The sequence below is a fragment of the Anomaloglossus baeobatrachus genome, chromosome 11 (assembly GCF_048569485.1).
Source record: "Anomaloglossus baeobatrachus isolate aAnoBae1 chromosome 11, aAnoBae1.hap1, whole genome shotgun sequence".
Lineage (NCBI taxonomy): Eukaryota > Metazoa > Chordata > Amphibia > Anura > Aromobatidae > Anomaloglossus > Anomaloglossus baeobatrachus.
In genome coordinates this window covers 189,896,084-189,922,265 of record NC_134363.1, presented here as the reverse complement: position 1 = coordinate 189,922,265, position 26,182 = coordinate 189,896,084, and the positions used below count along the sequence as shown (strand labels likewise).

Below are 26,182 nucleotides of genomic sequence, written 5' to 3'. Positions count from 1 at the left end.
CCTCCAATCACTTCTGTCCTCCTTCAGACTTCTCTGTCCTCCTCCTCCAATCACTTCTGTTCTTTTCCACCAGACTCCTCTGTCTTCCTCCTCCAATCACCTCTGTCCTTCTCCTTCAGACTCCTCTGTACTTCTCCTCCAATTACCTCTGTCCTCCTCTTCCAATCACCTCTGTCCTTCTCCTTTAGACTCCTCTGTCCTTCTCCTCCAATTACCTCTGCCTTCTCCTCCAATCACCTCTGTCCTTCTCCTCCAGACTCCTCTGTCCTTTTCCTCCAATCACCTCTGCCCTCCTCCTCCAGACTCCTCTGTCCTCCTCCTCCAATCACCTCTGTCCTTCTCCTCCAGACTCCTCTGTCCTTTTCCTCCAATCACCTCTGCCCTCCTCCTCCAGACTCCTCTGTCCTCCTCCTCCAATCACCTCTGTCCTTCTCCTCCAGACTCCTCTGTCCTTTTCCTCAAATCACCTCTGTACTTCTCCACCAGACTCATCTGTCCTCTTCCTCCAATAACCTCTGTCCTTCTCCTCCAGACTCCTCTGTCCTCCTCTTCCAATCACCTTTGCCCTTCTCCAGACTCCTCTGTCCTCCTCCTCCAATAACCTCTGTTCTCCTCCTCCCTCCTCTGGATCCCTCTGTCCTCCATCAGACGCTTATCTCCCTTTATGCCTGTTTTCCATACTGTGAAGATGTAATTTACCCTCTCACTGTATATGCTGTACAGATTCCTATTTCAAGCTGGGTTCATTGTCTTATTTGAACTACTTCTGTGTACATTTCTATTGTTGTAGGTAATCACCCCCTAAAATGCAAGGTTATATCCTCTTGAGGCACTTCCATCCCTGGGAGTAGGGGGAGGTGGGCCTAGAGTCCAACTAGTGTAAACTCTGCTTACCTGGGAGATTCAGTCAGAGTGAGCTGAAACTTGAAGGGAGCAGGAGCTCCAGCCTGTGTGGCTGTGGACACGGACGGAGCTAGGCCTGTGTGGCGGCCCGTGGGATTGTGTGGAACTCTTTGGACTACTGTAAGGACGATTGCTTTGTAATCCGGTCCGAGGATTGTCGGGAAGGGCCCCCGAATCTGTTTTACGTGGACTTATCGTGTGCTGTTCCAGTGTTCTTGTGAATAAACCTGTTGGATCGTTCCTCGGCCTGTTGTCTCTCCTTGCTCTGCTGTACACCCCGTCACAAACTGGTGGCAGCGGCGGGATCAGAGCAGAAGAAATGGAGGACAACAGCCAATCGACGTCTGAAACCAGAACCTCAGGATACAGGAACTGGACTGTGGCGAGTCTACAAACAAAGGCCCGTGAATTAGGTGTCGGCTACAAAGGACTCTCTAAGGAGCAACTAATTGAGGCATTGGAACACGCTTGCCTGCAAGATGGCACCGAGGAACAATTTCCACAGCAAGGGGAGCAAAGACGGGAGCCGGAGGTGAATATCCAAAAAAGTCAATGGGTTGTGTGGTACAAGGAAAAGATGGCACTGCTTGGAGATGAGGCCACCATAGAAGATAAGAGGGAGGCCATGCGTGGAGCTGAAGAGAAGGAGCGCAGGATGGAGGAGATGGCATTGCTGGATAAGCAGCTCGCTGTGGAAGCCGCGAGAGGTTCCAGACAGACTGTAACCCCAGCACCCATCATGAGGGAACTTCCCAGAGTGTCCCGCAAAGACTTCAAGCAGTTTAATGAGGCTGCTGGTGACATTGAGGGCTTCTTCCAGGACTTTGAGCATCAGTGTCGATTAATGGAAGTCCCAGAAAGAGAGCGAGTCAGACACCTGGTGGGCCTCTTGGAGGGTGGAGCTGCCGACGCCTATAGAGCTATGGACCCTCAGTGGAATTGTGAGTATGGGGAGATAAAACAGACCATTCTGGAACATTATGCCGTGACCCCAGATACTTATAGGACTAAGTTCCGTACATTAGCCTGTGATGGAGAAGTGTCTTTCAAGATGTTTGCCCACAGACTGAAACAAGTGTGCCATCGCTGGCTGGAGGGAGAGGGAGCCTTAACTTGGCAGACCTTCCTCCAGGTCATCCTAAAAGAACAATTCTTTGCCCAGTGCCCCGCTGAGATCCGGGAATGGGTGCGTGAGAGAAAACCAGCGACAGTGGAGGAAGCTGCTGCTCTAGCTGATGAGGTGCTCACCATCAAGCCTCAGTGGAGGGTTTTGTTGGAGGATGGAGAGACGCCTAACAGCTCCACAACACCGGATGCCCCCAGTTATTCTGTCCCCATTGTTCCCCGTTCCTCTAAGCCACCACATGTTGATACCCGTGTTAATGTGCCTCCAGTTGCTTCTACTGCATTTTCTGGAATACGCCGGGGAGAGGAAGTAACAGAGCGCAGGTGTTATGTTTGTAGGCATCCCGGGCATTTGCAGGCCTCATGCCCAGCCAGCCCATGGAGGAATCATCCTCAAACCCCTACAGCACCTTCAGGTGGGAGTCGGCCTCCAAGTTCCCCTACCACTTACCCAAGAGGACGCCTTGGATGGAGGGAGACCCAGCTCAGATGCTATCAATGTGGACAGCCAGGGCATCGGCAAGTCTCCTGCCCAGCTGTTCAAATGAGGACTGATCCTGCGCCCAATCGGATTGTTAATTATTTACAGCCCAGCGCCATGGAGGAAGATGTGGCACCGCTATGTGAGGACTGGCCTAGTGACTCAGCCCCCCATGTTGCACCACCAGGAGTTTACGGGGTGCGACCTGCAGTTATGACGACTTCTGCTCATCGAGGTAAGCACTTGCAGGAGGTTGTGCTGGATGGACAGAGACTTGTTGGATTTTGTGACTCGGGTGCTTTCCTCACACTGGCTGATCCCCGAGTGGTTCGGCCTGAGGCAATCCATAGAGGACCTGGGATTGTCATTGAACTGGCTGGTGGACAATGGAGGACTATTCCCACAGCCACTGTGGATCTGAGCTTTGGCTTTGGGGTCAGGCGATGTGTGGTTGGGGTGATGGGTGGTCTGCCTGCAGCTGTTCTCCTGGGCAATGATGTGGGAGAGCTACGATGCCAATTCGTGGCTGCATGAAGCCACATGTAAGTAACGCTCTGCCTGTGTGTACTTAACCAGTGACCTGTAGAGGTCCCTAGTACGTACACAAGTTGGGAGGGGGAGGGATTGTGAAGATGTAATTTACCCTCTCACTGTATATGCTGTACAGATTCCTATTTCAAGCTGGGTTCATTGTCTTATTTGAACTACTTCTGTGTACATTTCTATTGTTGTAGGTAATCACCCCCTAAAATGCAAGGTTATATCCTCTTGAGGCACTTCCATCCCTGGGAGTAGGGGGAGGTGGGCCTAGAGTCCAACTAGTGTAAACTCTGCTTACCTGGGAGATTCAGTCAGAGTGAGCTGAAACTTGAAGGGAGCAGGAGCTCCAGCCTGTGTGGCTGTGGACACGGACGGAGCTAGGCCTGTGTGGCGGCCCGTGGGATTGTGTGGAACTCTTTGGACTACTGTAAGGACGATTGCTTTGTAATCCGGTCCGAGGATTTCGGGAAGGGCCCCCGAATCTGTTTTACGTGGACTTATCGTGTGCTGTTCCAGTGTTCTTGTGAATAAACCTGTTGGATCGTTCCTCGGCCTGTTGTCTCTCCTTGCTCTGCTGTACACCCCGTCACACATACCTCTAGCGACTGCTTATCTCGAGAAGCCCAATCCTTCTCTCTTTCCTGATGGAGACACAGTGACATATCTCATGGGCCCCCAATTATTGCAGGTCTATAATAGCACTGGTCTTTCCTATCGGCCATAGACTTTTTGGGCCTCCGAGGCTCCAGGGCCCGGGTGCGACTGTAACCCCTGCACCTCCGGTAGGTACACCCCTGTGGACACAGGAGGAAGCTGATCTTCTCCGATGTGTATAGCTGACTTTACACTGATGAAATCCTAAAGAACCTGACAGAAGACGCCTCGGTAGAGTTATACGGGGACACAGCGGAGCCATGATATTCCAGGATCTGGATCCCAGGGAGGAGGGAGGTGCTGCATCTGCTCATATAGATCTAAGGAGAAGCTGAGGCCGGGGTCACTGGCGGGGTACAGGATGGGTGGAGGCACCATTATCATTACACATCTAACAATGCAAATCCTAATTTCACAAGATACGCTGCAAACGCTATATACAGTTAGGGCCAGAAATATTTGGACAGTGACACAAGTTTTGTTATTTTAGCTGTTTACAAAAACATGTTCAGAAATACAATTCTATATATAATATGGGCTGAAAGTGCACACTCCCAGCTGCAATATGAGAGTTTTCACATCCAAATCGGAGAAAGGGTTTAGGAATCATAGCTCTGTAATGCATAGCCTCCTCTTTTTCAAGGGACCAAAAGTAATTGGACAAGGGATTCTAAGGGCTGCAATTAACTCTGAAGGCGTCTCCCTCGTTAACCTGTAATCAATGAAGTAGTTAAAAGGTCTGGGGTTGATTACAGGTGTGTGGTTTTGCATTTGGAAGTTGTTGCTGTGACCAGACAACATGCGGTCTAAGGAACTCTCAATTGAGGTGAAGCAGAACATCCTGAGGCTGAAAAAAAAAGAAAAAATCCATCAGAGAGATAGCAGACATGCTTGGAGAAGCAAAATCAACAGTCGGGTACATTCTGAGGAAAAAGGAATTGACTGGTGAGCTTGGGAACTCAAAAAGGCCTGGGCGTCCACGGATGACAACAGTGGTGGATGATCGCCGCATACTTTCTTTGGTGAAGAAGAACCCGTTCACAACATCAACTGAAGTCCAGAACACTCTCAGTGAAGTAGGTGTATCTGTCTCTAAGTCAACAGTAAAGAGAAGACTCCATGAAAGTAAATACAAAGGGTTCACATCTAGATGCAAACCATTCATCAATTCCAAAAATAGACAGGCCAGAGTTACATTTGCTGAAAAACACCTCATGAAGCCAGCTCAGTTCTGGAAAAGTATTCTATGGACAAATGAGACCAAGATCAACCTGTACCAGAATGATGGGAAGAAAAAAGTGTGGAGAAGAAAGGGAACGGCACATGATCCAAGGCACACCACATCCTCTGTAAAACATGGTGGAGGCAACGTGATGGCATGGGCATGCATGGCTTTCAATGGCACTGGGTCACTTGTGTTTATTGATGACATAACAGCAGACAAGAGTAGCCGGATGAATTCTGAAGTGTACCGGGATATACTTTCAGCCCAGATTCAGCCAAATGCCGCAAAGTTGATCGGACGGCGCTTCATAGTACAGATGGACAATGACCCCAAGCATACAGCCAAAGCTACCCAGGAGTTCATGAGTGCAAAAAAGTGGAACATTCTGCAATGGCCAAGTCAATCACCAGATCTTAACCCAATTGAGCATGCATTTCACTTGCTGAAATCCAGACTTAAGACGGAAAGACCCACAAACAAGCAAGACCTGAAGGCTGCGGCTGTAAAGGCCTGGCAAAGCATTAAGAAGGAGGAAACCCAGCGTTTGGTGATGTCCATGGGTTCCAGACTTAAGGCAGTGATTGCCTCCAAAGGATTCGCAACAAAATATTGAAAATAAAAATATTTTGTTTGGGTTTGGTTTATTTGTACAATTACTTTTGACCTCCTAAAATGTGGAGTGTTTGTAAAGAAATGTGACAATTCCTACAATTTCTATCAGATATTCTTGTTCAAACCTTCAAATTAAACGTTACAATCTGCACTTGAATTCTGTTGTAGAGGTTTCATTTCAAATCCAATGTGGTGGCATGCAGAGCCCAACTCGCCAAAATTGTGTCACTGGCCAAAGATTTCTGGACCTAACTGTATATATATATATATATGTATATGTATGTATATATATATATATATATATATATATATATACATATACATACATACATACATATACGAAGCTCTGGATACACTGCATACACTACATATACCAGTGTTTCTCAACTCCAGTCCTCAAGACCCACCAACAGATCATGTTTTCAGGTTTTCCTCAATATTAGACAGGGAATAATTCCATCACCTGTGCAACATTAAGGAAATCCTGAAAACATGATCTGTTAGTGGGTCTTGAGGACTGGAGTTGAGAAACACTGACATATACGAAGCTCTGGATACACTGCATACACTGCATATACGAAGCTCTGGATACACTGCATACACCACATATATGAAGCCCTGGATACACTGCAAACACTACATATACGAAGCTCTGGATACACTGCATACACTACATATACGAAGCTCTGGATACACTGCATACACTGCATATACGAAGCTCTGGATACACTGCATACACCACATATATGAAGCTCTGGATACACTGCATACACTACATATACGAAGCTCTGGATACACTGCATACACTACATATACGAAGCTCTGGATACACTGCATACACTACATATACGAAGCTCTGGATACACTGCATACACTGCATATACGAAGCTCTGGATACACTGCATACACCACATATATGAAGCTCTGGATACACTGAAAACACTACATATATGAAGCTCTGGATACACTGAAAACACTACATATATGAAGCTCTGGATACACTGCATACACTACATATACGAAGCTCTGGATACACTGTATACACTACATATACGAAGCTCTGGATACACTGCATACACTACATATACGAAGCTCTGGATACACTGCATACACTACATATACGAAGCTCTGGATACACTGCAAACACTACATATATGAAGCTCTGGATACACTGCATACACTACATATACGAAGCTCTGGATACACTGCATACACTACATATAAGAAGCTCTGGATACACTGCATACACTACATATATGAAGCTCTGTATACACTACATATATGAAGCTCTGGATACACTGCATACACTACATATACGAAGCTCTGGATACGCTGCAAACACTACATATAAGAAGCTCTAGATACACTGCATACACTACATATACGAAGCTCTGGATACACTGCATACACTACATATATGAAGCTCTGTATACACCACATATACGAAGCTCTGGATACACTGCATACACTACATATCCGAAGCTCTGGATACACTACATATATGAAGCTCTGGATACACTGCAAATGCTACATATCCGAAGCTCTGGATACACTGCATACACTACATATACGAAGCTCTGGATACACTGCATACACTACATATACAAAGCTCTGGATACACTGCATATACTACATATACGAAGCTCTGGATACACTGCATACACTACATATACGAAGCTCTGGATACACTGCATACACTACATATATGAAGCTCTGTATACACCACATATACGAAGCTCTGGATACACTTCATACACTACATATACGAAGCTCTGGATACACTGCATACACTACATATCCGAAGCTCTGGATACACTACATATATGAAGCTCTGGATACACTGCAAACGCTACATATCCGAAGCTCTGGATACACTGCATACACTACATATACGAAGCTCTGGATACACTGCATACACTACATATCCGAAGCTCTGGATACACTACATATATGAAGCTCTGGATACACTGCAAACGCTACATATCCGAAGCTCTGGATACACTGCATACACTACATATATGAAGCTCTGGATACACTGCATACACTACATATACAAAGCTCTGGATACACTGCATATACTACATATACGAAGTTCTGGATACACTGCATACACTACATATACGAAGCTCTGGATACACTGCATACACTACATATAAGAAGCTCTGGATACACTGCATACACTACATATACGAAGCTCTGGATACACTGCATACACTACATATATGAAGCTCTGGATACACTGCAAACACTACATATATGAAGCTCTGGATACACTGCATACACTACATATACGAAGCTCTGGATACACTGCATACACTACATATACGAAGCTCTGGATACACTGCATACACTACATATAAGAAGCTCTGGATACACTGCATACACTACATATACGAAGCTCTGGATACACTGCATACACTACATATATGAAGCTCTGGATACACTGCAAACACTACATATATGAAGCTCTGGATACACTGCATACACTACATATACGAAGCTCTGGATACACTGCAAACACTACATATATGAAGCTCTGGATACACTGCATACACTACATATAAGAAGCTCTGGATACACTGCATACACTACATATATGAAGCTCTGTATACACTACATATATGAAGCTCTGGATACACTGCATACACTACATATACGAAGCTCTGGATACACTGCATACACTACATATACGAAGCTCTGGATACACTGCATACACTACAAATACGAAGCTCTGGATACACTGCATACACTACATATACGAAGCTCTGGATACACTGCATACACTACATATACGAAGCTCTGGATACACTGCATACACTACATATACGAAGCTCTGGATACACTGCATACACTACATATACGAAGCTCTGGATACACTGCATACACTACATATCCGAAGCTCTGGATACACTACATATATGAAGCTCTGGATACACTGCAAACGCTACATATCCGAAGCTCTGGATACACTGCATACACTACATATACGAAGCTCTGGATACACTGCATACACTACATATACAAAGCTCTGGATACACTGCATACACTACATATATGAAGCTCTGGATACACTGCATACACTACATATACAAAGCTCTGGATACACTGCATACACTGGTCACTCTTGGATACTGGATATTCTGGATAATGGATGCACTGCATATACCGGATACACTGTATCCACAGTACATATTACAGTATATTGACCACTGGATACACCACATTACACTGCATTCCCTGATTATACATGTACTGGATATATACTCTTTTTGTGGTAAACACTGAATATAATAAACACTACAGATACTGCATCACTGCATATAGTAGCAATGTACATACTGATGGCAGCACTTGCACCGAATGTGATGTTTTTATATGCTGCTGTCAGTGACTGATAGCAGCATCCAAATGGTTAACAGCTACGCTCCGGCCGCAGCCCTTAGAGACAGATGCTGGCTGTTTGATGCAGCTGGGATCTGCCGTGTGTGGTCAGCGCTCTGCTCCTGAGGCCCCGGCACAAGCGATCACCCCAGCGCGGACGTACAATTACGTCTATTTTCACAAAGGGCTATTAAATAAAACAGGTCACCCACTCACCCCTGATTGTCATCCCATTGATTGAAAACATCAGACTGTAATTTTACCTTCAGACTATCTGGTCACATACTTTGCCACAGACGCGACACTGGATCATTTTCCTCATTTACACTCATATTTTTCACTCTTTTGCTTGATTTATGCTTTATCTACTTTTAGTGTCAAAATCTGATGTAGTTTAAAGCCAAATAGATGCAGAAAGGTGTAAAGGGGTAAGAGGCTTTCCTGCGCTCAGTCACAGGCTGAGAGACGACATGCGTTTTGCTTTCAAGCAGAGTGAAGGCAGATAGACGTAACGTACATGACTGAGGCAGTGATAGATCCAGGAAAGGGTTAAGGAGTAAGGGATGGGGGTTTTTACCTAAGGAATGTGGTGGTGGGCGAGCAGGAGGAGAGATGGGGGCAGGGGCCATATAAGAAATAGGTCCCATGTTAAGGTGTCATTCCTTTGTCCTGGACTTAAAGACTGAACAAGCAGTATGGATGCCTTGCTGAAGAGCGTTCAGGCCGCGGCTTTGACATGTAGGCCCGAATGGATTCAGGCCCAGCTAGACGAATTGCTGAAGAATGCCCGGGATACAGCATCTGTCCCTTCTGAACTTTCTGAACATCAAACTCTAAGAAGATCAAGACCTCCTGAGAGACTAACTTCTGAAATGGCCAATAGGACTCACAATAGGATCATAAGTCCTTCCGTTACCTCTAGGAAAAGAGCAAAGCGCAGCACGGCCTCTGATCCTGCTTACAAACCAGGAAGGAAACTACAGTACAAGAATAACAAAGGACAGAGAAAAGAGCCCGACCATCTAACCAGAGAGACACCAAGAAGTGCAAGGAGAAAGTCCAGCTCTACTGAGGTGCCAGCCAGAGAAGCAGCCACACAAGCTACAACTGACGTGACCACAGCCCACGATGGATCCTTAGAACTTCCTCAACAAACTTTGTATCATTCTAGAGGACATCATACGGCCTTACCCCAGGAAATAAACCAACACGGGGGGATGGGCTTAGGACACACAACATTTCCGGATCCGGGTTCTCATTACACGAGGAGTGGCAGGAATCCAAAAAGAGAACTGCGCAAAAGTACTTTAACCAGACAAAGACTTCTTCGGCCGGCTCAGGATATGAGTCCGGCAAGAAATCTACAGCTACAAGACTCAGCAGAGATTCCAGACAATGACTATGACACAGATAACGACTCCCCACTAGAGGGCAGCAGCACGCAGCACTTCAATAATGGAGGGGCTGTAGAGACTATAACTAATACGTCACGGACGGCTGGTCAACCTAGGACGCAGCCAGGTATTGGTGAGAACACTTTTTCTTGTCCTATATCTAGTGTAACAACACCTGTAATGAATCCAGTGGGCGCAGTTTGGGGTACAGGTCCCGGCAATGTAGGATGGGATCTTAATTCAGTAGTACAGCAATTAGTGTCCGGGGTTAAGGAGGCTTTGAGTCAGTCTAGCTTACCCATAACTTCTTCTCCTATTGCTGCATGGTGCGGGAATGGTCGCCGGACATCGAAGGTGGTAAGTCAGTCGTGTGCTGATCCAGAGACACAGGAGGACGCAGTAATTTCACAAGGGGTTCCATTATCTGATGCAGCAAAAGGAGAATTATATGTATGTTTTGAGGGTCCTCTAGGAATTCATTTGAAACAGGAGGTTAGGGAGAAGATTTGGGCCGACGAATATGTGGAAATATTTTCATTATTGCCCTTAGAAAAATATAACTTGGATAGAGTAAGGTTTGATGAGAGGAAAAGAGAGGGACAAGAAAGACGGTATTGTCTCATCCCCCAAACATTTAGCAATTGGTTCCATGCCTTTGCCATATTAGCAAGTGTAATAGGCCAAAAAACTCCTGAACATTGCTCTGCCTTATTTTGTTACATGAATTCTATCGGGGAGGCGCACCGTGCGTATGGAGGTTTAGCATGGCTGCGCTATGATGAGCAGTTTCGCCAACGAAAGGCTGGTCGCCAAGGGATTCGTTGGGATCACAAAGATATTAGTTTATGGATGCGTCTCATGACAGCGCCACGTGGGGTTAATCAGCCCTTTCAGGGCTATGTCGGCAGATCATCAGCAATCGGATTGTCGGCAGCAAACAGAAAAGGTTGCTGCTGGCAGTTCAATGATAGCCAGTGCAGATTCGGAAACACATGCAGGTACAAACATGAATGCAGCTTCTGTAGTGGAAACCATAGCCTATCAAAATGCTTTAAACGAAATAAAACCCCAACAGCAGAGATTAACCAAAAAAGGGGAAACCCCAATTAGACTCGGGGAGATGGTGGGCTATCTAAGCAGGTACCCAGATAGAAAAGCAGCACAATTGCTGGGGGAGGGTTTCTCAGAAGGTTTTAAGATCCCATCTACTTCAGGCCCATTAACCTGTTCTCGTAACCTTGCTTCAGCTTATACATATTCTCACATTGTCTCCACAAAACTAAACAAAGAAATTGACCTGGGCCGCATGGCAGGCCCATTCCCCAAAATGCCAATAGAAAACTTAAGGGTCTCTCCATTGGGGGTGGTCCCAAAGAAGGAACCCAATAAGTTTAGGCTGATCCATCATCTGTCCTTCCCTCATGGAAGCTCAGTTAATGATGGAATCGATCAGGAACTTTGCACAGTCTCGTATACTTCATTTGATACAGCGATTGCATGGGTACAGAAGTACGGCAGAGGAGCTTTAATGGCAAAAACAGACATTGAAGCTGCCTTTAGACTCTTACCAGTCCATCCAGAAAGCTTCCATCTCTTGGGTTGTCAGTGGCAGGGAATGTTTTATGTAGACTTGTGTTTACCGATGGGCTGCTCCATCTCATGCTCCTTGTTTGAATCATTTAGCACATTTTTGGAGTGGGTAGTAAAGAAGGAAGCCGGCGTGCGTTCTGTCCTGCATTATCTAGATGATTTCCTATGTATTGGTCCACCAAAGTCATTTGTTTGTGCTTCATTATTGGCAGCGATTCAGTCGGTTTTTAAGTGTTTTGGAGTACCGTTAGCATCAGATAAAACAGAAGGCCCGTCTACACTTATCAAGTTTTTAGGAATTTTGATTGACAGTGAAGCAATGGAGTGCAGATTACCGGATGACAAGGTCAGTGATCTGCTGGAGGCAGTCAGAGAAGCTAGATCTCACCGTAAGATCAGATTAAAGGATCTACAATCGCTGTTAGGGAAAATGAACTTTGCGTGTCGCATTATTCCAATGGGTAGAGTTTTTTGTAGGCGCCTAGCTGCAGCTACCTCAGGCATAACCTTTCCACATCACTTTGTGCGGCTGGCTAGAACATTAAAGGACGATCTGGCGGTATGGGAACAGTTCTTAATAGAGTTTAATGGGAGGTCATTGTGGATCAGACCACCGGTTTCAAATTTTGATCTAGACATCCACACTGATGCAGCGGGGTCAACTGGTTTTGGTGCATATTGTTCGGGACAGTGGTGTGCAGATAGGTGGCCAGAGAGTTGGAGAAACAATGGGTTAACACGAAACTTAGTACTCCTTGAATTGTTCCCCATAGTGGTTGCTTGTGAAATTTGGTACAATATTTTCCAAAACCGAAAAGTGAGATTTCATTGTGATAACTTGGGAGTTGTAGAAGTCATCAACAAACAATCAGCTTCTTCCCTGCCTGTTGTTACGTTGCTGCGTCATCTAGTGCTGCGCTGTTTAAAGTCAAATTGTCAGATTACAGCTGTGCATGTCCCCGGTGTTTGCAATTCTGTGGCTGATGCTCTGTCTCGTTTTCAGTGGGACAGATTCCGTTCGTTAGCCCCGATGGCAGAGGTACAAGGCAAGAAGTGTCCGGATTTTCTGTGGTCACTGCCAGTGACACCGCATACGCTCTGATAGAACGGTCTGTGGGTGTAAGCACATGGCAGAGGTACCAGTCAGCATGGAGGGAATGGGAAAACTTGTGTGCTCTAGTGGGACATGATGCCAGGTTACATGACAATGTTTCCTTGTTGTTATTTTACATTAGCAGGGCCTTTGTGGATGGTACTTCATTGTCCAGTATTGATAGTAAAATGTCTGGATTAGCTTTTTGGTTTAAGTTGCACGACTTCACTGATTACACAAAGCATTTTTTAGTTAAGCAGGCCCTAAAGGGTTACAGGAAAAGTTGTAAGAAGACCAGAGATAAACGGCGTCCGATTTCTTTCCAGTTATTGCAGCAGATACTGAGTGTACTAGGCCGAGTCTGTAGCAGTCCCTTTGAAGTGTTTCTCTTTAGTTGTGCATTCACACTGGCCTTTTTTGGCGCTTTTAGAATCAGCGAGTTGGTGGCGAGTAGCTCCACCAGAAGTGGGGGTCTACAAGCCGAGGACGTGCATCAGTACACAGACAGATTGGAATGTTTTCTGGCAAAGTCAAAAACTGATCAACAGGGTAGAGGAAAATGGATCACATTGTTTCCTTTAAGCGGGTACAGGGCCTGCCCGGTCATCTGTTTTAGAAACTATGTCTCAAGAAGGCCAAATATCCAAGGTTCATTACTAATTCATGAGGATTGTAAGTCATTGTCACAATTTCAATTCACAGCAGTTCTTAAAAAATGCCTGACAATATTGGGAGAGTCTCCAAATGCATTCACTTCACACTCATTTAGGATAGGAGCAGCCACAGAAGCTGCTAGATGGGGCTTAGAGCCTGACATAGTTAAAAAAATCGGGAGATGGGAATCGAGCAGATTTAAGAGTTACATTCGATTACATTTATTATAAATGGCGTACATGTATATATATGTGTACATTGTGGTAATCCTATAGTAGTTGTGTCTTCATTTAGACAATTGTGTGATAATTGTGTTTTTGTTTTTTGTTTTAGCTGAACAGCAATGCCTGGTTTGGATCATGGGACATTCATTTGTTTTTTGGGGGGCCTTACGTGCAGCAGTCAGGCCTAATGGCAAACAGTTGGGGTTGCCCAGTTCCTTGGCACGGGTGACATGGATAGGAAAGAGGGGAATGCAGTGGCATCAGCTGTTAAAAGAAATCCAGTATCATGTGGAGTTCTACCGCCCCCCGGACGTCTTACTTATCCATTTAGGTGGTAATGATTTAGCAATAAGAACATCAAGACATTTAGTTAGGAACATAAAGCTTGATATGTTGAATTTATGGAGGTCTTACCCAGAAACAGTGGTGGTCTGGTCGGATATAGTAGCTAGACAAATGTGGAGAACAGCGCGATCAGTGGCTCGCATCAATAATACAAGGATAAAGGTTAATAAAAAAATAACAAAATTTGTGTTGGAAAACGGAGGGGTGGCCATACGTCACCAGATGCTGGAAAATACAAAGGAACATTTTTGGAGAGATGATAAGGTACATCTTAATGACATTGGCATTGATATATGGATGTTGGGAATACAAGAAGGAGTAGAACGAGCCATTAAGTTGTGGAGGAACTCACTCTTGTAAGGTGTCACAAGAGCGAGTCTTGGCGGGATGTGGTTGTTTAAACCCCCTCTTTGTTGGTTGGAGAATTATGTTTTTAATGGGGTCCCTGGGCCAGAGCTCAGCGGACAGTGGAATATGGGTCCCTGGGGAGGAGCTCAGTGGACAGTGGAATAGATGGGTCCCTGGGGAGGAGCTCAGCGGACACAAGGAAAATGATCAAGGGGTATACCCAGATTCCCCCTTGAGCTAGGTGTACACGGCGGAGGGGGATATGGGGCTGGGATTTATAACAACCACATCTCTGGGCCGATAATCTTGTTTTTTCTTATTGATGTTTTTTCTTATTAAAATAAAGGGCTGCTGTGGCCAAAATTTTAATCCATGTCACGCAGTGTGTGGTGTCTTATTTATTAGATTACCAGGAGCGCAATTCACTAGTCCATCAGTCAAGCAGAGTGAAGGCAGATAGACGTAACGTACATGACTGAGGCAGTGATAGATCCAGGAAAGGGTTAAGGAGTAAGGGATGGGGGTTTTTACCTAAGGAATGTGGTGGTGGGCGAGCAGGAGGAGAGATGGGGGCAGGGGCCATATAAGAAATAGGTCCCATGTTAAGGTGTCATTCCTTTGTCCTGGACTTAAAGACTGAACAAGCAGTTGTCCCACCCACCCTCCCTATAATAAAGGGAAATGTATCAATATCAGGACTTTGCAACACTGTCAATATTCTAACAATGTTATTGGTATTCAACATCATCGGTATTTTATCAACATTATTAGTATTGTATCGTATTGTATCAATTGTTATCAGTAATGTATCCAAATTGACAATGTCATATCAACATATTAATATTGTATTAACATTTTAATATTGTATGTTACAGCAGCATTTGGCGGCGGCGGGATGTGGTTGTTTAAACCCCCTCTTTGTTGGTTGGAGAATTATGTTTTTAATGGGGTCCCTGGGCCAGAGCTCAGCGGACAGTGGAATATGGGTCCCTGGGGAGGAGCTCAGTGGACAGTGGAATAGATGGGTCCCTGGGGAGGAGCTCAGCGGACACAAGGAAAATGATCAAGGGGTATACCCAGATTCCCCCTTGAGCTAGGTGTACACGGCGGAGGGGGATATGGGGCTGGGATTTATAACAACCACATCTCTGGGCCGATAATCTTGTTTTTTCTTATTGATGTTTTTTCTTATTAAAATAAAGGGCTGCTGTGGCCAAAATTTTAATCCATGTCACGCAGTGTGTGGTGTCTTATTTATTAGATTACCAGGAGCGCAATTCACTAGTCCATCAGTCATGCACTTTGCTGTTTTAGGCCATGTGCGCACTAGAAAATGACTTTTTCTTTAGGAAAAAATGGACCCTCTGAAAGAATCCTGCACTTGCGATAAAAAAAACGCACCACAACTGCAACGAAATCCACATGCGGTTTTGCCGCGGTTTGGTGCGATTTTGCCACGGTTTTTCCGCAGGTTGGTCCCTGCTAGTTTTTACCAACAATTAATGGCAAAACCGCAGGGACCTGCAGAAAAGAAGTGAAATGCACATTTAGGCTATGTGCACACGGGACTATGTACCTGCGGATATATTCGCAGGTATGTCCACAGGTTTCCCGCAGCAGCTCCCCGCAATCCGCAGTTATCCATTGCTGCGGGATTCCAGCGAAATATCTGCGGTAAACCTGCGGACATTTGTGCGACTTTACCTGTGGATGTCCCGGCCTCTATCTCCATAGTGGAGAACCGGGATTTCCGCAGGAATAATTGACATGCAGTTACGTGCGGCTGTGGGACATCCGCAGCATATTCCTCAGCCGCACATAACGCAGCGTGGACACAGCACTCCCCGTGTCCCATAGGATAACATGGAGAGTGTCTAAAAAATCCAGATAAATCCGCAGGTTTTCCGTGGCAAAATCCGCAGGTGCATAGTCCTGGGGGCACATAGCCCAATTTCGCAGTGGAAATTCCGCGGGTACATCTGCAAATAAAGAAAAACGCAGTGTACGCACAGCATTTTTTTATACCCATAGGTTTTGCTGGGGAATGACTGCAGAAATGTTAGACATTTTCTGCAGCAAATCCGCAGTAAAATCTGTGGGAAATTCGCTGTAAATCCGCAGCGTGCGCAGTGCGCACATAGCCTCAGTGTTTGTAGAAAAGTTTTACAATCTGAGAGAACGGAACAGATGCAAACAAACAGCAGCGGTGGGGACTGCGGAGGGGTCTTCATCAGACGTGTCCCAAGACCGATGGAGACTGAGGAGCCGGAAGCATCAAGTCACCATGAAAATGTATCCACCACTGAGGCCTCGCAAGTTCTCACATTCTTCCATCAGTGTTTTTCACCCATTCAGATGATGAATCACAGACCCGCAATGTGAAGGGTTTCTTCCCTGAGACACTTAGGCTATGTGCGCACTTACCGGATTTTGCCGCGGATTTGCTGCATGTTTCGCTGCAGAAAATGTTCATAACATCTCTGCAGTGAATCACCAGCAAATCCTATGGAGAAAAAAAATCCTGTGCGCACTGGGCGGAATTTGACAGCTGCATGTTTTGCTGCGGGAATCCCGCAGCAAAAACAAGTGCATGTCACTTCTTTTCCGCACATCGCTGCGGGATTTCACTCCATTGACTCCAATGTTAATCATGAAATCCCGCAGGGAATAACGCAGGCAGCAAATTCTGTGCGGTTCACTGCGTTTTGCTGCGTTATTCCCTGCGGTATTTCGCGGTTTACCTCCGGTAATGTACATCGCCTGTCTGCGGTTTTGCAGGGAAGTGATGTCATTACAGGAAGAGGAAGCCGTGCAGAGAGGAAACACACACACATCACTGACACAGATAGACACAGAACACATCACAGACATAGATCACATAGACACAGACACATAGAACACACATAGAAAGAAAACGGAAATATAGAAAACAAAGAACGTGGGCTCCGCTGCATATTTACCGTCCAGCCGAGGTAAGCACACAGCGGCAGCCCGGTATTCTCAGGCTGGGGAGGGAGAGGGGCAGGGTTAATGTCCCCCGCCTCCCTCCCCCTCCCGCAGCCGAGAATATCAGCCGCAGCTGCCCCGGCACTGTCGCATGCATTATGCGGCAATACCGGTGTGTCCTCGGCTCTTCTTGCCACCGTGTAGCAGTGGCAGCAAGGTAATACAAGGGGTTAATGGTGGTGGGGGACCACCGCCATTAACTCCAGGCTTGATCATGGCAGCGTCTATGTGACAGCTGACATGATCAACCCGTAAGTAAAGTGAAAAAAACACAGACACCGAAAAATCCTTTATTTTAAATAAAACAAACAAGCCTCGTTCACCATTTTATTAACCCCCCCGAAACAAAGCTCCGGCGTAATCCACAGGTCCTGCGCTGCTTCCATCCAGCCGCGACTGTCACAGACACAGCGCTGAATGAAAGCAGCAGACAGCAGAGGTAATTACCGGTCATTTCCCACGGCCGGTAATGTGAACTCACTGCCGACCGTGGGAAATGCAGCGATCTGTCCTCTATCTATCTATCTATCCCTCTATCTATCCCTCTATCTATCCCTCTATCTATTCTTCTGTCTATCTACTATCTCAGGATTAAATGACTTTTTTTTTTTTCAATGTGCTTTATTGCATTGAATGCAATAAAGCACATCCCAACCCGCACGCGGCAAAACCGCGGCAATACCGCGAATAATACTGCGGTAAAACTGCAGCAAACCGCGGCAAACCGCATGGTTTTCGGGTGCGGTTTCCCGCGTTTTTTTACCGCGGGTGAGGTAATCTTTGAAAGCATGCGGAATTTTCTCAAGAAAATTCCATTTCCCAGTGCGCACAAGGCCTTAGTTCTCAGATTTGCCTTGTGACCAGTTTCCATCATGAGGGGGAAAAGCATCATCACCACATTGTCCAGGACGATGGGAGAAGTTGTTCTTGGAGGAGGATCTGATTCTTTTCTTCATGGCCGTGATATCCGGGGTGAAGGGCAGAATTCTGGAGAAATCCGGGTCAGCGCAAGGAATATTCAATCTTTACAGAAACTTCATGCACACTACAGATCAAACGTTTGGGGTCACCCGGACAATTTTGTCTTTTCCATGAATCTCCTACTTGTATTTATCCCATGAGTTGCATAATGAATAGAGAACATTGTGCAGACAGTGATGAGGTCAGGAATAATGATTGTTATGTGAAATAATAATTTCCTCTTCACACTTGGCTTTCAGCACAGAACGCTCCTTTGCACAATTCCAGCTTTGCAGATCTTTGGCATTCTAGATGTTAATTTGCTTCTTCCCTAAATAGTTCATGCATAATTTGGAGGTGGCTTTGGGTCATTGTCCTGTTGTAGGATGAAATTGGCTCCAATCAAGCGCTGTCCACAGGGTATGGCATGGCGTTGTAAAATGGAGGGATAGCCTTCCTTATTCACAATCCCTTTTACCTTGTACAAATCTCCCACTTTACCAGCACAAAGCAACCCCAGACCATCACATTACCTCCACCATGCTTGACAGATGGCGTCAGGCAGTCTTCCAGCATCTTTTCAGTAGTTCTGCGTTTCTCAAATGTTCTTCTGTGTGATCCAAACACCTCACACTTGGATTTGTCCGTCCATAACACTTTTTTCCAATCTTCCTCTGTCCAATGTCTGTGTTCTTTTGCCCATATTAATCTTTTCCTTTAATTAGCCAGTCTCAGATATGGCTTTTTCTTTGCCCCTCTGCCCTGAAGGCCGGCATCCCGGAGTCGCCTCCTCACTGTAGACGGTGACACTGGTGTTTTGCGGGTACTATGTAATGAAGCTGCCAGTTGAGGACCTGTGAGGCGTGGATTTCTCACACTAGAGACTGTAATGTACGTGTCTTGTTGCTCAGTTGTGCAGCGCGGCCTCACACTTCTCTCTACTCTGGTTACAGCCTGTTTGTGCTCTCCTCAGTTGTGCAGCGCGGCCTCCACTTCTCTCTACTCTGGTTACAGCCTGTTTGTGCTCTCCTCAATTGTGCAACGCGGCCTCCACTTCTCTCTACTCTGGTTACAGCCTGTTTGTGCTCTCCTCAGTTGTGCAGTGCGGCCTCCACTTCTCTCTACTCTGGTTACAGCCTGTTTGTGCTCTCCTCAGTTGTGCAGCGCGGCCTCCACTTCCCTCTACTCTGGTTACAGCCTGTTTGTGCTCTCCACAGTTGTGCAGCGCGGCCTCCACTTCCCTCTATTCTGGTTACAGCCTGTTTGTGCTCTCCTCAGTTGTGCAGCGCGGCCTCCACTTCCCTCTACTCTGGTTACAGCCTGTTTGTGCTCTCCTCAGTTGTGCAGCGCGGCCTCCACTTCCCTCTATTCTGGTTACAGCCTGTTTGTGCTCTCCTCAGTTGTGCAGCGCGGCCTCTACTTCTCTCTACTCTGGTTACAGCCTGTTTGTGCTCTCCTCAGTTGTGCAGCGCGGCCTCCACTTCTCTCTACTCTGGTTACAGCCTGTTTGTGCTCTCCTCAGTTGTGCAGTGCGGCCTCCACTTCTCTCTACTCTGGTTACAGCCTGTTTGTGCTCTCCTCTGAAGGGAGTAGTACACACCGTTGTACGAAATCTTCAGTTTCTTGGCAATTTCTCCATGGAATATCCTTAATTTCTGAGAAAAAAAATAGACTGTCGAGTTTCACATGAAAATTCTCTTTTTCTGGCCATTTTGAGAGTTTAATGGAACCAACAAATGTAATGCTCCAGATTCTCAACTAGCTCAAAGGAAGTTTTATAGCTTCTCTAATCAGCAAAACTATTTTCAGCTGTGCTAACATACTTGCACAAGGGTTTTCAAGGGATTTCTAAACATCCATTAGCCTTCTAACACAGTTAGCAAACACAATGTACTATTAGAACACTGGAGTGGTGGTTGTTGCAAATGGGCCTCTATACACCTATGTAGATATTGCATTAAAAAACAGACGTTTGCAGCGAGAATAGCCATTTACCACATAATGTATAGAGGGGATTTCTGTGTAATTTAATGTTAGCTTCATTGAAAAAAAATAAGGAAATATCTAAGTGACCCCAAAATGTTGAACTGTAGTATATTTGTAAAAAATACAAAAATATAGTATATAATGTAGACAGGATAATAGAAGATCACATACACAACATGTATATATATATATATATATATATACACAACAGAAGTATAATATGTAGTGACTCCATCACCTCCACAACCGCCATAGCCTCCATCACCTCCATCATCTTCATCATCTCCATCACCTCCATCACCTCCATCATCTCCATCACCTCCATCATCTTCATCATCTCCATCACCTCCATCAGCTCCATCACCGGACAGTTCTACACAATGAAGCAGCTCGGCAGGAGGTTGTTCCAAACATCTCGAAGAACTGACCACAGACAGATATCTATGACGTGATGCCATCAGGAGGCGTCTAATTCAAATTTATTCTGCAGCCGGACAACAGCCCAGCAATGTAATTAAGCATAAAGAGTCCTGGAGCTGATGGTTCTGCCGCACAGAGCCCTGAGCCCACATCATCCCGCCTGTCTGGGATCAAGAGTCAGAAGGATCCGCACAAGCCTCATACACTGAAGATCAGGGGTCAGTCATCCAAGATGTTTGGAACAACTTCCTGCTGCTCCGTAACCTGTGTACAAGAGACAAGAAGAAGTGATGGAGGAGACGGGTGGTCACCGAATAATGAGGATGGAGGGGACGGGCGGTCACTGAATACTGAGGATGGAGGAGACGGGCGGTCACTGAATACTGAGGACAGAGGAGATGGGCGGTCACTGAATACTGAGGACAGAGGAGATGGGCGGTCACCGAATACTGAGGACAGAGGAGACTGGCGGTCACCGAATACTGAGGTTGGAGGCGACGGGCGGTCATTGAATACTGAGGATGGAGGCGACGGGCGGTCACCGAATACTGAGGACAGAGGAGACGGGCGGTCACTGAATACTGAGGACACAGGAGATGGGCAGTCACTGAATACTGAGGATGAAGGAGACGGGCGGTCACTGAATACTCATGACGGAGGAGACAGGCGGTCACTGAATACTGAGGATGGAGGAGACGGGCGGTCACTGAATACTGAGGACGGAGGAGACGGGCGGTCACTGAATACTGAGGACGGAGGAGATGGGCGGTCACTGAATACTGAGGATGGAGGCGACGGGCGGTCACCGAATACTGAGGACAGGGAGACGGGCGGTCACCGAATACTGAGGACAGAGGAGATGGGCGGTCACTGAATACTGAGGACAGAGGAGACAGGTGGTCACTGAATACTGAGGACGGAGGAGACGGGCGGTCACTGAATACTGAGGACGGAGGAGATGGGCAGTCACTGAATACTGAGGACGGAGGAGACGGGCAGTCACTGAATACTGAGGACAGAGGAGACGGGCGGTAAACTGAATAATGAGGACAGAGGAAACGGGCGGTCACTGAATACTGAGGACAGAGGAGACGGGCGGTCACTGAATACTGAGGACGGAGGAGACGGGCGGTCACTGAATACTGAGGACGGAGGAGATGGGCGGTAACTGAATACTGAGGACGGAGGAGACGGGCGGTAACTGAATACTGAGGACGGAGGAGACGGGCGGTCACTGAATACTGAGGACGGAGGAGACTGGCAGTCACTGAATACTGAGGACGGAGGAGACGGGCGGTCACTGAATACTGAGGATGGAGGAGATGGGCAGTCACTGAATACTGAGGACGGAGGAGACGGGCGGTCACTGAATACTGAGGACAGAGGCGACGGGCGGTCACCGAATACTGAGGACAGGGAGACGGGCGGTCACCGAATACTGAGGACAGAGGAGATGGGCGGTCACTGAATACTGAGGACAGAGGAGACGGGCGGTCACTGAATACTGAGGATGGAGGAGACGGGCAGTCACTGAATACTGAGGACGGAGGAGACGGGCAGTCACTGAATACTGAGGACAGAGGAGACGGGCGGTCACTGAATACTGAGGATGGAGGAGACGGGCGGTCACTGAATACTGAGGATGGAGGAGACGGGCGGTAACTGAATACTGAGGACGGAGGAGACGGGCAGTCACTGAATACTGAGGACGGAGGAGACGGGCGGTCACTGAATACTGAGGACGGAGGAGACGGGCGGTCACTGAATAATGAGGACAGAGGAAACGGGCGGTCACTGAATACTGAGGACGGAGGAGACGGGCGGTAAACTGAATAATGAGGACAGAGGAGACGGGCGGTCACTGAATACTGAGGACGGAGGAGACGGGCGGTCACTGAATACTGAGGACGGAGGAGACGGGCGGTCACTGAATAATGAGGACAGAGGAAACGGGCGGTCACTGAATACTGAGGACGGAGGAGACGGGCGGTAAACTGAATAATGAGGACAGAGGAGACGGGCGGTCACTGAATACTGAGGACAGAGGAGACGGGCGGTCACTGAATACTGAGGGGATTTACGTTTCTCTTTGTCCAATCACTATTCATTTTGTTAATTCATAAAAATAAATTAATAATACTTATATTTTTTAAAGCATTTTTACTTTGCAGCATTTATTCCACACCTGCCTAAAACTTTTGCATGGTGCTGTATAGAAATATAATAAACAATATATCCAATGTAAAATATATATACAGTATATGTCTCGCATACATATATACATTATAGATACAGACAAGCATATATAGGCTACATATATAATGAACACATGCATGCAGGGAGATACATAATACAATGCACATGAATAATATATATGTCTATAATTAATCCACATATTTATATAATACAAAGCTGTAACACATCATACACGATACACCAATATACCAGATATACAGCAATATATACAGATATATACAAACATATACCGATATATACAGATATACACAGATATACACTTATATACCAGATATATGCAGATATATACAGGTATGCACCGATATATACAGATATATACCAATATATACAGATGTACACTGATATATCCACATATATACAGATATATACTGATTTATACAGATATATACTAATATATACAGATATACCAGATATATACAGATATACCAGATATGTTGATATACACTGATATATACAGATATATACATATATACAAACTTATACCGATATATACAGATATACACTGATATACCAGATATATGCAGATATATACAGATATACACAGATATATCCAGATATACACCGATATATACAGATATACACCGATATATACAGATATACACCGATATATACAGATATACACTGATATATCCACAGATATATACCAGATATATACAGATATACACCGATATATACAGATATACACCGATATATACAGATATACACCGAGATATACAGATATACACCGATATATACAGATATATGCAGATATATACAGATATATGCAGATATATACAGATATACACAGATATATCCAGATATACACCGATATATACAGATATACACCGATATATACAGATATACACCGAGATATACAGATATACACCGATATATACAGATATACACTGATATACCAGATATATGCAGATATATACAGGTATACACCGATATATACAGATATACACTGATATATCCACATATATACCAGATATATACAGATATACACCGATATATACAGATATACACCGATATATACAGATATACACCGATATATACAGATATACACCGATATATACAGATATACACCGATATATACAGATATACACAGATATATACAGATATACACAGATATATCCAGATATACACCGATATATACAGATATACACAGATATATACAGATATACACCGATATATACAGATATACACAGATATATACAGATATACACAGATATATACAGATATACACAGATATATCCAGATATACACAGATATATACAGATATACACCGATATATACAGATATACACCGATATATACAGATATACACAGATATATACAGATATACACCGATATATACAGATATACACTGATATACCAGATATATGCAGATATATACAGGTATACACCGATATATACAGATATACACTGATATATCCACATATATACCAGATATATACAGATATACACCGATATATACAGATATACACCGATATATACAGATATACACCGATATATACAGATATACACCGATATATACAGATATACACAGATATATACAGATATACACAGATATATCCAGATATACACCGATATATACAGATATATACAGATATACACCGATATATACAGATATACACAGATATATACAGATATATACAGATATACACAGATATATACAGATATACACAGATATATCCAGATATACACAGATATATACAGATATACACCGATATATACAGATATACACCGATATATACAGATATACACAGATATATACAGATATACACCGATATATACAGATATACACTGATATACCAGATATATGCAGATATATACAGGTATACACCGATATATACAGATATACACTGATATATCCACATATATACCAGATATATACAGATATACACCGATATATACAGATATACACCGATATATACAGATATACACCGATATATACTGATATACACAGATATATACAGATATACACCGAGATATATATAGATATATACAGATATACACCGATATATACAGATATACACCGAGATGTATAGATATATACAGATATATACATATATACAAACATATACCGATATATACAGATATACACTGTTATATCCACATATATACAGAGATACACCGAGATATATATAGATATATACAGATATGTGCGCTATATACAGATGCATGACATCATACACGCGATGTGCGGCATCTATCGGTATCCGGGGCTGCAGTCTCATCCTCCATCCCCGGGGCCTGATCCCCCATCACCCCGGGCTCGGTGCAGCACATACCGTCACCCGCTCCGCCGCACCCCGGGTCTCCCGCTCCGGTGCCCGCTGATCTCTCCTGGCACAGCCGCCGCCCCGCAGAACAATGGGCAGTGCCAGCAGCCTCCAGTCTCCGCACCGCCCGGTACTCACCAGCGCCGCCGTCCTCCAGCTTCACGGTACTCGGTGTCTGCAGACTGGCCAGAGAACAGAGCCCGGCAGCTCCGGGGGAGGAGACGGGAGGAGGAGGGAGGCTGATAATACTGACAGCATGGTGAGAGAAAGGAGGGGCACAGCCATCACTGGAGGGGCACAGACATCACTGGAGGGGCACAGCCATCACTGGAGGGGCACAGCCATCACTGGAGGGGCACAGACATCACTGGAGGGGCACAGCCATCACTGGAGGGGCACAGACATCACTGGAGGGGCACAGCCATCACTGGAGGGGCACAGCCATCACTGGAGAGGCACAGCCATCACTGACGGGGCACAGCCATCACTGGAGAGGCACAGCCATCACTGGAGGGGCAGAGCCATTACTGGAGGGGCACAGCCATCACTGACGGGGCACAGACATCACTGGAGGGGCACAGACATCACTGGAGGGGCACAGCCATCACTGACGGGGCACAGCCATCACTGGAGGGGCACAGCCATCACTGGAGGGGCACAGCCATCACTGACGGGGCACAGCCATCACTGGAGGGGCACAGCCATCACTGGAGGGGCACAGC

The 26,182-nt window shown here is 45.5% G+C and overlaps 1 protein-coding gene across 9 annotated transcripts in view; it reads right to left on the bottom strand.

Moving 5' to 3' along the window:
- Positions 1 to 25,697, bottom strand: part of LOC142256902 (CMP-N-acetylneuraminate-beta-galactosamide-alpha-2,3-sialyltransferase 4-like) — a 165,250-nt gene extending 139,553 nt beyond the window's left edge. For 4 of the 9 annotated variants that reach the window (XM_075328886.1, XM_075328883.1, XM_075328888.1 and 1 more), the window contains exon 1: positions 25,470 to 25,546. The gene's annotated coding sequence lies outside the window, so the exon portion shown is untranslated. Of the gene's footprint in view, positions 1 to 25,469; positions 25,548 to 25,598 lie in introns of those variants that run through there. The other 5 variants (XM_075328881.1, XM_075328885.1, XM_075328884.1 and 2 more) reach the window with 5 other exon arrangements.
- Between the last annotated feature and the right edge of the window lie 485 nt (positions 25,698 to 26,182).